The sequence below is a fragment of the Dermacentor andersoni genome, chromosome 6, assembly GCF_023375885.2.
Source record: "Dermacentor andersoni chromosome 6, qqDerAnde1_hic_scaffold, whole genome shotgun sequence".
NCBI lineage: Eukaryota > Metazoa > Arthropoda > Arachnida > Ixodida > Ixodidae > Dermacentor > Dermacentor andersoni.
Genome location: NC_092819.1, coordinates 185719307 through 185736196, shown reverse-complemented (window position 1 = coordinate 185736196; position 16890 = coordinate 185719307). Strand labels below are relative to the sequence as shown.

General features: G+C 46.5%; 1 long non-coding RNA gene across 1 annotated transcript; it reads left to right on the top strand.

Moving 5' to 3' along the window:
- The first annotated feature begins 10219 nt into the window (after positions 1 to 10219).
- On the top strand, positions 10220 to 13410 carry LOC129382821 (uncharacterized). The gene is made up of 2 exons (XR_008610859.2): positions 10220 to 10441; positions 13207 to 13410. It is a non-coding gene; the product is annotated as an uncharacterized lncRNA (long non-coding RNA).
- Positions 13411 to 16890: the final 3480 nt, after the last annotated feature.

Below are 16890 nucleotides of genomic sequence, written 5' to 3'. Positions count from 1 at the left end.
AACTCGGGGAAAGGATAAAGCACCATTTAACACTTAGTATTGCTGCAGCCCACCCCCTTTTTTTATTTTGTCTGGTCGTGCTACATCTTTTTACTATAGATAGGCATGAACTTAGGTGATGTTCCCAATCAGTGTCCAATTTTATATACACTACGTGCTGGTTCAAAGAGGCTCGAAACACTGCAATGGAAGCTTCAAGTAGAAAAGGTGCCTGGAAGAAAAAAAAAGCTGTGCTGCAACCATCTCGGCAACATCTTGTCCCCTTAATAAAAATTGTGCTTTCACATCACTTCATACTAGGCAAGGAGCTAGCACACCACAATCCCGCGACAGCCGCTAATGAGACCAAGACGGGAGCACATGTCTGTGAATTCGCAAACGGAGCCCCTAAGCCACTCTGCTACTCTAGACGCACGCGTAGGAACCGGCGAAGGCGTGCGTCTATTTGTCGTACAAAAATCCCTCACGTGACCTGATCCTAGGTGCCTAGGGACAGCATCGTTTAGGGATTTTTGAGAAGGCGCGATGCTGGCGCTGAGCGACACCGTGGCGTGTTCGTCCTCTGCGTGATCGTTCTCTGGACCGCGCGTTGTTCAACATTGCTCATGTATCGTGCGTGCGTTGCTTGTGTGTTGGTTGCAGGTTCTGTGTTACTTGGCGGAAAGCCGTGAGTAGTGGCGGTGCGGCAATGCGGCTTTGGCCTCGATGAGCTCTGGCACTACAGAATCTGCGTTGTGTGACCCGTGCTGTCTTGAGAACCCGGCGGTGGTGACAATTGAAATATCGAAGTGGCCTAGCGCCTCGGCAGCGAAGTTCTGCGAACCGCGATGTGGCGTCGCCGTGTCCGACTTTGCTTAACGGACATCGAGTCATGTAAATGCAACTGCGTCGACCGCCCACTGTTCAGCGCTGAATGTGCGTTTCGTGTACTGTGCTTGAAACGAGTGATGCAGCCATGCAGTGGGGGTGGCGGAGGAGCAGAGTGGCTCCGTTTGGGTGTCCACAGACATGTGCTCCCGTCTTGGTATTATTAGCGGCTGTCGCGGGACTGTGGTGTGCTAGCTCCTTGCCTAATATGAAGTTTACGACGCTAACACACAGCATGTTCACGTTTTTCCGCGCTATATGTCATTTGCATGACGGCCGAGTTGAAAACGAGACGTATGGTGTTCTTCGCGTTTGTGTGTTGTAAATTACTTTCTATTGTGGAAGTTCTGGGAGTCTTATTACGCAAGGAGTGCGAACGTAAACATAAACACATATGTGTGTAAAATTTTGAATTACCCATAATACCCTTTACGACTGATAAGTGGGCTACACGGCCTGTGTGAATCAGCTACCGTATGTTGCGACGCTCTTCCGTGTGGTAGACTGATGCATGGTGCGCGTTTATTTCTGTATTGTTGTAAAAACCATTTCTTTATTCACTCAATACAAATGTACGGCTTCTTCGCCGCAGTACGTTTTAGTTACGCGGTGAAGCATACTAAAAGTGGGAGGGGGCCACTATCAGCCAGAATTAGTATGTCCTCTTAGTTGACCTGAGAGGCGGCGGGTGCGCGAGTGTATAATTTAAGAACTCTTATTATGTCCAGTGACAGTGGAGATCATTAACTGTAGCACCAAAGTAGTGGACCACTACCAGAACAAAGGCATGTAGTATGCCCATCTCAATTCTTGTGCTTATGCCAGTCTTATTTTTTACATCAATAGCTGCTATGGGCTAACTCCCCTGGTTGTTCTGATGTCTACTGGTGTTGTCACTGGAATTCCCGAATTTCTTGCTAGAGTATTGCAAATAAAGTTCTCATTGTGCTGCGAGGATTTAAACATGCGATCAAAAGAGTGGCAGTCCACAATTCTACATTTCAGCCACTCTGCTGAAGGTACAGTCGTGGTGAATACTGATCCCGGAGAGCGTGATCTAGCCAACAGGTGCCTAGATTGGCTAACACCTGCTCAATGTCTGCATACTGTATATAGAGCTGGCATCCACACCTTCAAGTTCTTGCACATCACCTTCCCACTTGTGAAGGCAGTCCTATGTTAAGTTTTCTTCTTGCATGTGATGACAATGATTGGGTGCATCTGCTTCATTAATCTTCTTCTAGTGCTTGGCTTCTCAGATTTACTGGATGGAGCTGTTGGTGTCTTGTTTTCCTCAAGCAAAGCGCGAGACATAGCAATGCGTAGCCCAAATATAGATTTGAGAAAACCAAAACGAATTCAGCAGTAAGAAGCTGAAGGGTTGTTTTGGTGTAGATCAGTGGCTAAGTCCGGATATGAAAGAGGAGGAAGAAAAGCCGAGTCTTTCCACTTCAACACTGAGGCACAACTCCCACAAATAAATAGGACTCTTACTTATTTTACTTTTTTAAGGAGATTACCGACTTGCATTGGCAAGTGTTCACTTCAGCAAACACTGCATGAAGTAAGCTTCCTGTGCATATTTCACCAGCTACTGCATCATTGTTTCACATTATGAGTGAAACTGCAATTTTCTTTATGCCACAACTTGCCCAATTTTGTGTTTTGCAGTGGGATGTTAGCAGTGCTAATAAGGCACCTAAATACTCCCATGAATAGTAATACAGAGAAAAAAAAGTAAGAAAGCAGTGGCTTTTTATGCGTAGACTATGCATACACCTGGTGCTCTTATGGTCATTTTTTCCCTATCCGCTCAGCCATTCTAAACAAGAATAGTTTATACACAATTAGTTTATACACAGACCACAACTAAACCACAGGTATCGTTGGTAAGCAAAGTATATTTATTCGGTGACATTTTCTGCAGCCCTGCTATTGAGCTTTCCTTCCTTCCTTTTCAGCTGTGCAGGTTCATTAAGAAGTGATGATACATATACAATTTTAATCATTGAAAGACTTAGCGAAACCTTTTTCAGGTTGTTTTTTCTTGGTTTCAGACTCTGCACATTGCATTTTAAGGCGTGTTTGTTGCTTTTTCTTTATGGGTAGGGCACGTCAACATTTTTTACACCATTTCAAGTATGTGGTGCCATAGACTGTTCTTAGATGAAGTCTTGCCCTTTCATTCTGTACAATATGATGTCGGTTTTTTGTGTCCAAGGCCGTTTTACAGCGTGATTGTAGCATTTTGCTAAGTTTTGCCTCTGTCACCCAAGCTTGAAAGATTGCTACCCACTGGTGGTGGCATGACACATGTCACGTTTCTTTTTCAATAAAAGGAAGTCTGTCACTTATCCTGTGCACTGGTTGCGTTTTGTCTCTTTAAATTGTAATTTGTTGCCTATATTTGCTCTTTTGTTGCATTTCAGATCAGGAATGGCTATCATAATTGACATTTAACCATATTGCACACAATGTGGATGATATGGAATTGCAATATATGGCCACCATAAATATAATAGAAGTTAATCATTCAAGAATAGTGCTTTTGCATGGTGGTGCAGCCATGAATTGTGGCTATAAGGTACCAGCGCTGCAGATAGCACTGCTTGTGCAGAATATAGTGCAGCTCTACTACTTTCAAACATCGTTTTTATCTGCATCTGTATACCTCCAGTTTCTGTGAACAACACACATCTGGTGGAAGGGTGGCTTGCACCTGCAGTTGGGTCCAATGAATAGCCAAATTTCTGCGCGTTTTCATGTTATTAGCATATTAGTAAAGGCAGTCGTTTTTATAGTAGCCTGTTTGCCCAGTGTAGAAGCCGCTGCAGGGTGTCAGGATCTCATACACATCTTCAGCTTTGCAGGGGACACAGCATCTGGCACATAGTTTGTCACAGGCCATGTATTCGGGGCAAGTTGAGTTCACTCACTAGCAAAGGGAGAACCAAGCTTGTCGGATATGAAGTAAACCGCCTGTATACTCAGTCGCCTTCATTTCGTGTGACATATGTGGTTATAGCGACCCTTGTTTTAAGCACTTCTTGTCCAGCAGCGGTGGTTTGCTTTTGAAACACTCAGGATAGCTTTCAGCAAGTTGGACAGGAACACTGAAAAACCAGCAGATGTTAATTGTTGCACTTATCATGTGAAGCTTCATACAGTATGATGAGGGCGTAAATGAATGAGGGCGTTCCTCAAGGCCTTGTAGCACATGTTACGAGTTTGGAGCAATATGATATATAGCACTTTTTTGATCGCATGCTATAGGTTTAGCAGGTGTGGCCATGGTTGAAGTGCAGTGCAAGGTCAAGAAAACAGATATCTATGAGCAGCACCCTGGTAAGGAGACTCTGGGAAAACCAGTGGGAAGCCTGTTGAACATCTGGTTGACCCACTTGCTGGCTCCACCAGACAAAGTATGATAAAGAGAAGGAAGTCATCAACACATCAGAAGGTTTTTACATATAAACACTGCGCTAAGGTCATAACATGCCAACAAGTCTTATTGCGCAGGCTATGCACAACCAACTACATATGCCTTCTGTTCGGACATTGCTCATTGTAACTAACAAGGATGGAGTGGACAAAAAAAGAACAGAAGCTCCATTAATTTAGTTTCACTGGTATCGACAGTAAGCGTACATTGCCATACTCCCGAATGCCTTCATGGGTGATATCGGCAAGGACCAGCTTGAGGCAAGGGGTAATAGACGTCTTTACAAGCTAAAAATGCATGCATGCATGGAGAGCACATTGTGTCCAAAAAGTAGGCACTTCACAGGGGCACTGGAGAAGGAACAGGTTATTAACAGTGGGCAAAGACAAGCTACTAAACACCCAACACTGTTGCCATGTAACGACCTCTGAAACAATCCCTCTTAAAGAGGAAATCATCTTTGTGTATCCATAAAGAGGGCAGATGGGCAAAGCCCCTTCAGTAATGCTGCCAGCTTCAAAAGCCTATTTTGCACATCCTGAATGCTTCCTTTTTAAGACTTTGCTGGGTGCAAGCATTCTACTGTCCAAAAGCTGTCATTGAGAGCCCTGTTGGTTTGGTGGCAATGAAGTTCGGAAGCAATTGCAACAAACCTCCCTTCCTAGTTGGCCTGGATGCTCACGGTGCTTATGAAGCAGCACCATGAGGCAAGCAAGGTGAATGGATGCCTCCAAGCCCTTGTTCGTTTATCACACTGTTCTGTTAGTAACAACCATGAGACTTGAAACCAACAAGCTCAAGCTCAGCACTCGCATGGTTACTGCGGAGGATGCATAAAAAGCACAAAAAGAGAAAACTCAAGGGAAAGGATAAAGCACCATTTAACACTTAGTATTGCTACAGCCCACCCCCTACTTTTATTTTGTCTGGTCGTGCTACATCTTTTTACTATATATAGGCATGAACTTAGGTGATGTTCCCAATCGGTGTCCAATATTTATATACGCTATGTGCTGGTTCAATGAGGTTCGAAACACTGCAATGGAAGCTTCAAGTAGAAAAGGTGCCTGGAAGAAAAAAAAAAGCTGTGCTGCAACGATCTCGGCAACATCTTGTCCCTTTAATAAAAATTGTGCTTCCATATTAAGTTGAGCCCTCCAGTTTAGAGTAAAGTACCAGTGCACTTATGAACAATGAATCAATTCTCAAAAAGCATGTGCAGTCCAGCCAAAAGCAGGGGCAAGAATCTGCATTGTGCTCCTGCATTGAAAGTGAATAACACGTACCATAATGGCGAATGTGCTTTAGTAAGCTTCATTGCAATATTAATTTGTAATGCACAAAGAATTGTCAATGAAGCTTACCACGAGCACAGATGCACTTGCAAATTATGTCACAATTGAAAGTAATGAGCACAGTGTAAACCTATGTGCCCTTTCCACTCTTAGTATGCTTTACTGCACGATGCTTATTTACGCCCCTGTATTGCAGTGTAGCAAGCTACAAAAGAAACGTTGCATAATTAGGCTTTTTACGATTATCTTTCTCGCAATTCACTATTATTTCGCGGTGAAGCCTAAACAATGTACTGCGGTGAAGCACACTAAAAGTGAAAAGGGGCCACTGTCACTGGACATAATAAGAGTTCTTAAATTATACACTCGCGCACCCGCCGCCTCTCAGGTCAACTAAGAGGACATACTAATTCTGGCTGATAGTGGCCCCCTCCCACTTTTAGTATGCTTCACCGCGTAACTAAAACGTACTGCGGCGAAGAAGCCGTACATTTGTATTGAGTGAATAAAGAAATGGTTTTTACAACAATACAGAAATAAACGCGCACCATGCATCAGTCTACCACACGGAAGAGCGTCGCAACATACGGTAGCTGATTCACACAGGCCGTGTAGCCCACTTATCAGTCGTAAAGGGTATTATGGGTAATTCAAAATTTTACACACATATGTGTTTATGTTTACGTTCGCACTCCTTGCGTAATAAGACTCCCAGAACTTCCACAATAGAAAGTAATTTACAACACACAAACGCGAAGAACACTATATGTCTCGTTTTCAACTCGGCCGTCATGCAAATGACATATAGCGCGGAAAAACGTGAACATGCTGTGTGTTAGCGTCGTAAACTTCATATTAGGCAAGGAGCTAGCACACCACAGTCCCGCGACAGCCGCTAATGAGACCAAGACGGGAGCACATGTCTGTGGACACCCAAACGGAGCCACTCTGCTCCTCCGCCACCCCCACTGCATGGCTACATCACTCGTTTCAAGCACAGTACACGAAACGCACATTCAGCGCTGAACAGTGGGCGGTCGACGCAGTTGCATTTACATGACTCGATGTCCGTTAAGCAAAGTCGGACACGGCGACGCCACATCGCGGTTCGCAGAACTTCGCTGCCGAGGCGCTAGGCCACTTCGATATTTCAATTGTCACCACCGCCGGGTTCTCAAGACAGCACGGGTCACACAACGCAGATTCTGTAGTGCCAGAGCTCATCGAGGCCAAAGCCGCATTGCCGCACCGCCACTACTCACGGCTTTCCGCCAAGTAACACAGAACCTGCAACCAACACACAAGCAACGCACGCACGATTACATGAGCAATGTTGAACAACGCGCGGTCCAGAGAACGATCACGCAGAGGACGAACACGCCACGGTGTCGCTCAGCGCCAGCATCGCGCCTTCTCAAAAATCCCTAAACGATGCTGTCCCTAGGCACCTAGGATCAGGTCACGTGAGGGATTTTTGTACGACAAATAGACGCACGCCCGGCGAAGGGGTAGTACAGTGGCTACAGTACAGCCACTGTAGGGGTAGTCCGCTTTGGGTTCCGTTGCTGTGGCTTGGCTTTGGCTTGTGACCCTGGCCGCGCGCGCCGTTCGCGCGACCCCGGAGACACGCGGGCGTTGCGCGCGCGTGCGTTGGTTGCTTCGGAGGCTATTACTTGCCTTCGTCGTCTGCTTGGCGTTCCTCTTTCGGGGCGCTATTCTGGACATTCCGCCATTTTCTTCGGTGCGTGACGTAGGCGCGACGCAAACAAAATGGCGCTGGTGGCCCAGTTTTGCTTATGTAACGTGACGCCAACTTGACGTTTCGCCTAAGAAACTGAAAAGATGGCACTGAATGTAGCGTTATCAGTAAAGCAAAACAGTTTTCCTCCGCAGTAAAAATAAAGCAGCTATCTCAAAGCATATGATTATTCCGTCGAAAACGCTTCTCGCTTCTGTCGTCTGCTGCGTACAAGCCGTCGTCTGCTTCAATAGCTAGGATGCGTGTCCCCGGAAAATGGAATGAGTCATCGCATGGTTGGCGCCAACGCGCTTGTTTTCTTGCTTGAGACAACATACGCGACCTACCAGTGGTGATGCGCGCACGTTCTAGGCCACGTCATCGCTATCTTGTGAAACTCAAGTGACTCAGCCCGACTCGGCTGGCTGAGAAACGGCCGAGTATCACCGATAGCGTTGCGCGCGCCAGAGATATCCACTAGCGCGACGCAAGCGCCGGCGCTGCCATCTCTTGTTCATTTCGCTGGTTACTCGCACCGAGGGAGGAAACTTCAAGGCGCCGCCTTGCGTACATTTCTTTTTATAAATTAGAAAGAGGCCGTTGTTATAGCTTTTGATTGTGCAAAAAGGCATTAATCTTGATTACAATACAAATGCAGCAATGAAAAGTGGACAACATTGCCGAAAGTTTGCTATGTTCAACCAATATTATTTCGTATAAACGCGTTCTTTTAAAAAATGATGGCCCGAAACACAAATGTCAACACCACCCGAGAGCGATGCAAATACTATGAGCACGCTTTATGAACAAAAGATTTTCGTGGTGCCAAACGACGGGGAAAATGTGGCGATACGCATTCCTCTAGGCTGCCATTGCATATGGCTGCTCATTAGCATAATTCGCGCGGCTCGTCGCAGCAAAAATTATGGCGGAAAATCTCAGCAATGGCGGCTCAGCGCAACGTCACGCATCGTCAAAATGACCTTTACGAAACAGCCCTTCCTGTGACGCTCCTCACGAGATATTCCTTCAGCCAATCAGCAAGCTGGCATGGCGCACATCTTGGATCGCCACCACATATTCGCGCAATTGCAGATGCATTGCACTGGCTTCTGCGCGCTACCGCTCCATTCCTTTTGAAGCGCTAACATCGCAATATAGCCGCCAAGGACCAAAAAAATGTATTAGTCCATAAAATTTGCAGCTCCACGTCACGTTTCGTCATCTTGATGAAAACGCAAAATTGCATTTTGCAATACTTCCGCTTCCCGGCACAAATTTCAAAACACGTGACCTCTCGACAGCCAATCAGAGAGTAAACATGGCGGATAATGGCGGCCGTGCAGCCGCCATGCGTGTCCAGAATAGCGCCCTCGGTGTCGACCACGGCTGGAAGCGCGATACGCGTTCGAAGAAATGACGGATAATGAGTTGCACCGCCCTTGCTGGCTTTCTAAGTAAACCTTTTGCAGGCTACGCTATCAAATGGAGGGGACTCAGGTGCAAGCGTACGAGTGGCCATTTCACGCAGAGGAAGGAATATTGCGCGCTGCGGTTCATCGCCACCGGCCTGCAGCTCCCAGAGGTAGGTCGGACGTGAAGCATTCATCGGAATGACCTAGATCTCTGCTGCTGACACTGTCCACAAAGTTGCTCTCGCAATTACTGTGTTGGCCGGTTGAAGGGCTGGGTCAACTTTCCCGTGACCTCAGCTTCAAAGCCAATGCCAAGGAGATATTTGCATGGTGAGATCGAATTCTCAGTGCTATCGCCAGCGTGAATAGCTCGCAGATCGCCGTTCAGCAATCAGAAGGGTTCAACCTAGGCTGGTTCAGCACTTCCTTCGTTCGGCTGATAAAACTATACAGTCAGGACGGGAAGATATTGTGGAGATCTCTTATTTGGCTGCCTTTTTTTTCTCTGGTTCGGGAGTGCCGCACTTTGTTACTCAATTTTACGGCACAGCGCGCACCGTCAGCACCACACTCTTCGATTTGACTTCGCGCAGGCAATGCAGGGCCCGTGTATAGTAATGTTCGATTTCAAGTTCCCTTGCTTTTATCACGCGACGCGCCGTGGGGCTTATCGCAGGGACAGCGGCAGCGCGGCGGCGAGCGAGTCATGTCCGAGCCGATGATGAAGGGCGAAAAAAGATGGAAAATTGATATAGTCGGCTAGAAAGGTGTCCCTAAGAACCAGTTCACGGTTTTGTCGCGCTCGCTACTTGAGAAGTGCCGGCAGTGCGTTCCTGTTGCGCGCATCGTGCGAGCTCCTGGTAGCAGACGACAAAGCGCTGCGCTCTGCCAACTCATTTACGCTTGCGATACCGCCTGTCGGCTGAGAATAAAAAAGGATGGCATTAATAAATTACTTCTGCATTGCGTAAACGCCCGGCACCACACGTTTATAATTCAGAACTTGGCGTATAATATTTAATTTATATTTTACATTTATTTAGCAAGCAGAAACATTCTGCAATTCCTCGATTAGCTCGTCATATAATGACGTACACTTCAGAGGTGGCACCCTCTCATCTATTGGTCGCGTCCTCCCCTTCTTCCACCGCCGGCTTGGGAGTGGCACATCTAGTGACGTAAGCGGCGAAGCGAACGGTTCGTATTCCGAACCCATAGAGTTACTATACTGACTCTAGAGGACAAGCTACCCATAGGGCCCATGCATTGAAATCGGCATAGAGTTAGAAGAACGAAATCGGGAACCGCAAGAGCGCCGCCATGTTGCTACGCGCCGAGGTTGCCAGCTCCTGAGACGCTTGCTAGACTTGGTGACAGTAGTCAGTTTCAATCCGGCAACCGTAGCAGCGTCTCGCTTGTAGTGCCGTGATGTGTGCGTGCAGCCGTGTGTTTGGGCTTTATAAGTTGGTTCTTTATTCTATGTTGCGGGACGGTGTAGGTGTGGTCCATGTTGGCCGTCCATGTGGCAGTTATGCAACCGAGGGATGATCCTGTTGAAGTTTCCGGCGATATGCGGTCTTCAGCGGTCACTCCTGTTGCAGGAGTGTCACTCGACGAGGTTACGAGCTCGAAGCTGTGGTCAGATTCTTCGTTGGCGTTCCGTAATTCTCTTCGCACGGGCGCGGTATGTTGCAAAAGCCGCTTTCGCGATCTATCGTCGCGACGGTAGATCGGGTTTCTTTATTTTAAGTACTGATCCAGGTTTAGGGCACATGTAACCGACAAACGGAAGTCTCAGGAGAGCACCTGGGATTATAATAAAGCAGGCGGCGCGGGAACTCCAGGGCACCCAAGGGACAGTGGGGGGATCAAAGCTCGAAGCAGAACGGCACGTAGGTTGGGGCCGCCGAGGCAGGTGTGTGCCAGGGAGTTCGCACGGACAGCTCCCCTGGCATGCGCAGCAGTGCCTCGCAAAATCGAGATACTTTAAAGCCACCTGCGCCCGTGACCTTTCTTTTGCCTCGGTGCAGTGAGCACGATTAACGAGAATAATATGGAGGGCATCCGGTGCAGTCGCGAATGCGTCATGGCAAATGTAGCTCGCGTCGCCTGGCGTGTATGGTAATATCAGAGTTGGTTGTATGAACGTTATGCATAATACGCTTTGTTACGGTACCTTAACGGAATGGGTCTAGAGGACGGTGTTGGTACATATTTCGTACCGCCCTAATCCTATACCCCCCCCCTTTTTTTATGTATAAATACAATTCCTTGCCATGACGGATCATAGCCTCCTTTATTTTTGAAAAATAGAGGAGGCTATGGACGGATTGACCAGTTCAAGTTGTCAGCTTGTCAGTAACTGCCATAGGAATCACTGTAATAAACACAATTCCACGATCGGATTGTTTACTTTCATTTTTTCTTGTAACACTGAGGACTACATAGAACTTTATTTTGTATATGTGAGAGAAGTATGCGGATGTCACGAGCTTAAGACAATGTGCGATACACAGACAAAGCAGCTGCTACATCAACTGCATTGAGGGCCACACAACACATATGTCATTAAAGGTGCAAAATATAGGGGGAAGCTTCAAAATACGCTCTGTAGCACTGCAAAGTATAACATATATTGTATGTGTCCAATAAATGTTCAAAAAAACAATGTATCAATGTCCCATTTGCCTTCAAGTATATTATCAAGTTCAAGTTTACTGATGTTTATTACGAGCATATGTACAAGAGGAATCTACTGACACACCCGCAGTCAAGGTGGCTGTTCGAGGTGTGCTGGCTGCCTTAGTGTAAGAAAAAGAAAGTGGGTGAATGTCGACACCAGTGCCACTGCTTCTTGCCTCTGAACTGCACGTGCCTCCGCAGCATCTTTATGCTCAAGTGTGCTGGCGTGGCGAGGCGTAGGAGTCATCCGAGAGAAAGATTATTGTTTACATGGAGAAGTGGCTGTTCACATTGCCTGTCGCTTTCCCTCAAATGTTTCCTTGGCGACTAGGGTGACACGCCCGCAGTCAAGGTGGCTGTTCGGGGTGTGCTGGCTGCCTAGACAAAAGAAAAAGAAAGAAATTAGATGAATGTCGATACCAGTGCTATTGCTTCTTGCCTCTTACCTGCATTTGCCTCCACGGCCTCTTGGCTTGTGGAGTCTGTATGAGGGAGCTGCTGTAGCTAGGTGTCGGCATTGTCTAAGCAAAAAGAAAAGGCCATTCAAATGGGGAATTATGGAAATAAATGCAGTTATGTCTGCTTCTTGCACTGTTCTTGCCCAAAAGTTTTCAAACATAGTGTCCAGTACACACCACCACTTTGACTGCTTCTGCTTTTTACCTCCAGATGTAGCTGCGAGATCCTTAGTATGGCTGCGTGCAGCATTGTAACACTTGGTGGAGGCACTTGAAGTGGTAGCCAAAAATATAAAGAATCATCCTTGTCTGCATGAATGCGTTCTATTTCTAAATGCAGTGGTAACTATCACTATTAGTGCAAGGCCCCCCACATCTATGCGGCAAGTGCCATAGCTCGAAACAGAATTTTTCCTGTAGTGTTTCACAAGGTGTCTGATATGTCCACATTAGATGTGATGTGTTTGTTTTTATTTATCCCAATGTGGAGAGAGCATCATTATATTGTTTTTTTATTTTTGCATGTCTTGTGTTTTGGTTTATTTCTGAATTGATCAAGCAGCAGTCTCATGATGCTGAAGTGACTTATGTAATGGCAATCAGCTTTTGTTTTGCAGAAAAACAACGCATTTCCTGACCCATTGTTTGACATCCCCTCACTCGCAAAAATTTGCAGAGTATTCTACCTATATTGACTTGCTTGACCTCCACTAAAGAGTCTTGCATTTTCAAATACGACTTTTTCCTTAAAATCACTCGACACTTCTCATAATTTCTGTACCTTGGGCTTCCGATACTCTGCATTCACCATTTTTGCTTGTTTCTGACTAGAAATGTCTTCTTTAATTTAGAGCTTAAATTTTACCTTTGGAACACACGGAAAAGCTTGCCATTGCATATCTGCATAAAATGGAAACATGTTTCATAAAGCATTTGCAAAATCCAATTGAAGATTGATGAATACAGCTTGCAGTGTGATATGGCTGAATGAGCCATAAAAGTAACTAATCTCACTTGGTAAATTAGAGCACATATTAGTGCGATGTACATGATACATTACACTAATGTGGAAAGTTCTCTTGCTTATACAGCAAAATAATCGGTGTGCGAGAAAAAAATTATTTTTGCATACCCCTTGTACACACTGATTTAAGGAAAATGAGCTGGAGCTGTCCACATGATCTACTTATTTTACCTGAGAGTATGGTCAACAAAAATGTGTCCCAGCTGATTAGTGGTATTTGAGATTATGTCAGTATTGCATATGTGCCTGTTGTCTAAAATAATTGAATTTTGAAAATACTCGCAGGGATCTGATATGCATATCTGCAGTTTATGGATACATGTTAAAGACTCAGCATCAAGTGCAAGTGAACGGTCCCACAGGCCCGGAGTCGATCATGCAAATAGATTCGCTGCACAAATTTGTGACCAGAAAAGATATGCCACATGAAATGGCATGCAAGGAAGTGTTGAAAATATTGCACAGTTAATAAAACGCCTACGCTATTAATATGTGGGTTGATGCAGTCGTTATGCAAAACGGAGGTGAGGCGTGCAGACAGGACACAAGAGTAGAGTATTTACAAGCAAACAACACGAGCGCCGCCCACTTCTCTACTCTTGTGTCCTGTCTGCACGCCTCACCTCTGTTTTGCATAATGAATCCTTACCAACTAGCTCAGCTTTCTGTCGTTATAAGTCTCGATGCACTCGATTTCGTCCGCATTAGGCACTCGCCTCTTGATTACTTCGTGGCACAGAAATACTCGGCATCAGGCTGTTTTTCTGCTGTGGCCTTTGTAAAAGCGTGATTGTTCAAGGTTTAACAATTAAACAGATTCTTTGAGTTGCTTGTGCCTTCGCCAGTACAATTCCGGTGCGCTGGTCCGCCTGTCCAGCAATTTCTTACTGAAGGGAAACCTGCAAATAAAAACACCGCTCCGCATGTAGAAAAATGCTCTACTGTGACGCTTCTCAAACGATTGTGATGCACCACAAGAGCTACCTACTCGCGTGATATTCTCAACAAGGAGATACATTCGTTTACTTACATGTGAAGGTATATGCCAGAGCACTTCGGGGCTTCGGTGGCACATAAGGCATGAGTGTGCCATAGCGTCCGATGTCGACGCGCGATCGCATGTCAAACCTAAACTGTACGAAACTACTACGTATCGAAAAAAACAGATTCGAAACCGAAATTCGCGTCATCCTTTATTGCATGAATGCGTACATCGTTATTTACATAAGTCATGGACTTAGCGATCGCTTTCTGTGAACTTAATATTAACGCACCACCTTCATAAAGCCATCAGGTATGCGTTTTTAGATGACAAAGCATAAGGTGACCTGTACTTGTTTTCAGCTCTTTCAATGGTAATTGCGCTGGCCACATTGACCAGTAGCAACAGGGCGGCGCCCTAGAGGTTCCCACTTTTCCGGCCCAGCTTTTTCTCTAGAGTTGTTCTACTAACTCTATGTCCGAACCGTTATAAGATTCGGCCCCAGGTCACCTTGAAGACGCGCTTGGTAAGTACCGTTCCGTCTGTCACAATCATTCATTTTCTACTAGAACAGCACGTGAAAAGCTGTGTTAGCTTTATTATTACGCGAAAACATGTTTTGTTTAACTATGAGAACTTGTTATTGCGTGTACGATTATATCATAGAGTTACTATACTGACTCTAGAAGACAAGCTACCCATAGGGCCCATGTATGGTGGCTAGAGGGGGGTAGTGTGACGGGCGCCTCATCCGCGCCATGGAGGAGGAGCGCGCGGAACGCGGTGAAAATTTAGCCACCGCTAGGGGCACTGCTGTGTTCAAAGGTGCCACGCTTGCGACGGCCGGGCACTGACAAGGCTTCGCCGGCTGCGTTGACGCTTCGCTGTCGCCTCTGTCGTCGTCCGTGAAATTTCTCTGCAGTGTTGGGTCGTCGCGTTGCCACACGAGGAATGGACTCTTCAGATTCAGACTGTTGGATGTAATTAACCCTGCCGTAAAGCCGCTCAAGCACGTGCTTTATACCTGGATGCAAAGGCGGGTATCGATCTTGCTCGCAAAAGCTTTCTGTGTTTAAAGCCCCAACTGATGTCTTGCGAAGGGAGCAGTGGGCCTGAAATATTAAACGGGTTGAAAAAGCGCTTACTAACGACAGCGTGGTTTGTGAACGGCACTTCGACGAAAGATTCGTCGAAAGGACCTACCGGCACACAGTCAGCGGTGAGGTTGTGGAATTGCCGCGCGATCGTCCGCGTCTGAAATAAGACGCCGTGCCCGCTGTGTTCCCTGAGGCACCTAAGTATTTCACGGAGAAAGCTCCGATGAAAAGGAAAGAGAAATATATGTGAGCAGCTTGGACCTGCTGCAAAACGGCAAAAGCTGAACGCAATCAACAGGCAAGATGCCCAGCAAGAAAACACCGTAGCGCAGTGCGCGCAGCTACGCCAGGGACCAGATATGCCAGATATCATTGCCTCAAATAAACAGCACGCCGTGCAACTTGAGCGTGCGTGTCATAATGTCTGCCTACCTGATGCAACATGGATTAAGGTAACGTTTCCAAGTGAACGATACAGTGAGTTTTTCGGAGCCAGTAAGCTCGAGGGCGAGCAGGTTGACCACATCTAGGTGCCGAATTTAGTGAAATTCAAGTCAGAAAGCAACCAACCGGAATCGTTGTGTTGCTCTGTATTCCTCAGGGGCCAATTGCGCTCACAGTGCACTGTTTCTTCTCCGGAGGAAGCGCAGTCAGTGCTCGACAGCACACATGCACTTATATTGTGTGGAGGCTGCGGCGTGAAACCAGAGAAGCAAGAAACATATATATCGTTTGCTGGGTGTTACTTTTCCATCAAGTGCACTTACGTATGTGAAAGTAACGGCCCCTGAATTCATTGAAAATACTTGAGAAAACTGCTGCAGAATCAATTTTCACGAAAGCGACAGAACGGGAGAGAAACAGTTAAAAAAATAATGAATGAAAATGTTCGGTGCAACAGAGCCCTGACTACAGCATTGCTATTTCTACTCTAAAAATATAAGCTCTCCAAGGAAAAGAGAAAATTAAATTTAAATGATTTCAACACTGAACCTTCGAGAGCGAAAAATAAACAGGCGAACCATTGCTTCTTATAAGAGAAAATATTAAGCAGTTTACACTCCAAAGCCCATATATAAACAAACACTCAAGACACAGTGACTGTGCGCTCACGTAAATGGATTAATTCACATAAAGTTGGCGAAAGATGTGAAATCTGGTCAATGCTGAGAAACATTTAATTATAACCTAAACGCCGCTTGCCAGTTTCGTCTATCAGAAATATTGTGATTTTCGTTTATGTTAAGTAGCACCATTTAAAATTTCAAACGCACGGTTTTCAGCGATCTAACGAAATTACTAGTTGATGTCCTGTTAACACGGACGCGGCGTGTAATTATTGGAAACAAGGTGAAAGTAAAAACACGCGGCCCAACGCGATACCGGCCAGCGCCGCTGGCACCTGTCGCGCAGCCAGCGCCATCTACTGGGACCGCCATTTTTCATCACAAATTTGTGCACCCCTCCGCTCCCGCCCGTGACACTACCCCCCTCTAGCCACCATAGCTCATGCATTGAAATCGGGAACCGCAAGAGCGCCGCTATAGACAAGAACGGCACCGAGAGCGGCGCTGCTGCGCCGGCGTTGAGAGCGCCGCATGCGAAGCAAAATTCTATTAGCGGGTGGTACCCCTCTCCCATCTCTCGTTCGCGTCGCCTTGATTGCCTCCTGCACTGCGCGTGTTTGGGCACGTTTCGCGCCGCGCGCGGTGTGTGCCTACGTGTGTACGCGTGAAGGGCGGTGTACAGTCTGTTTCACATTTAGGGGAAAACTCGGAGCGCATTGCATCGCGATGCGGCGAGCGCTTGAGTCAGGCGGCGGCAGCAGCTCGCGCAGGTGCTCGAGGGGCGGGATCTTGAACGGCGTCGTCTGCTACGGCGGCGCGCGCT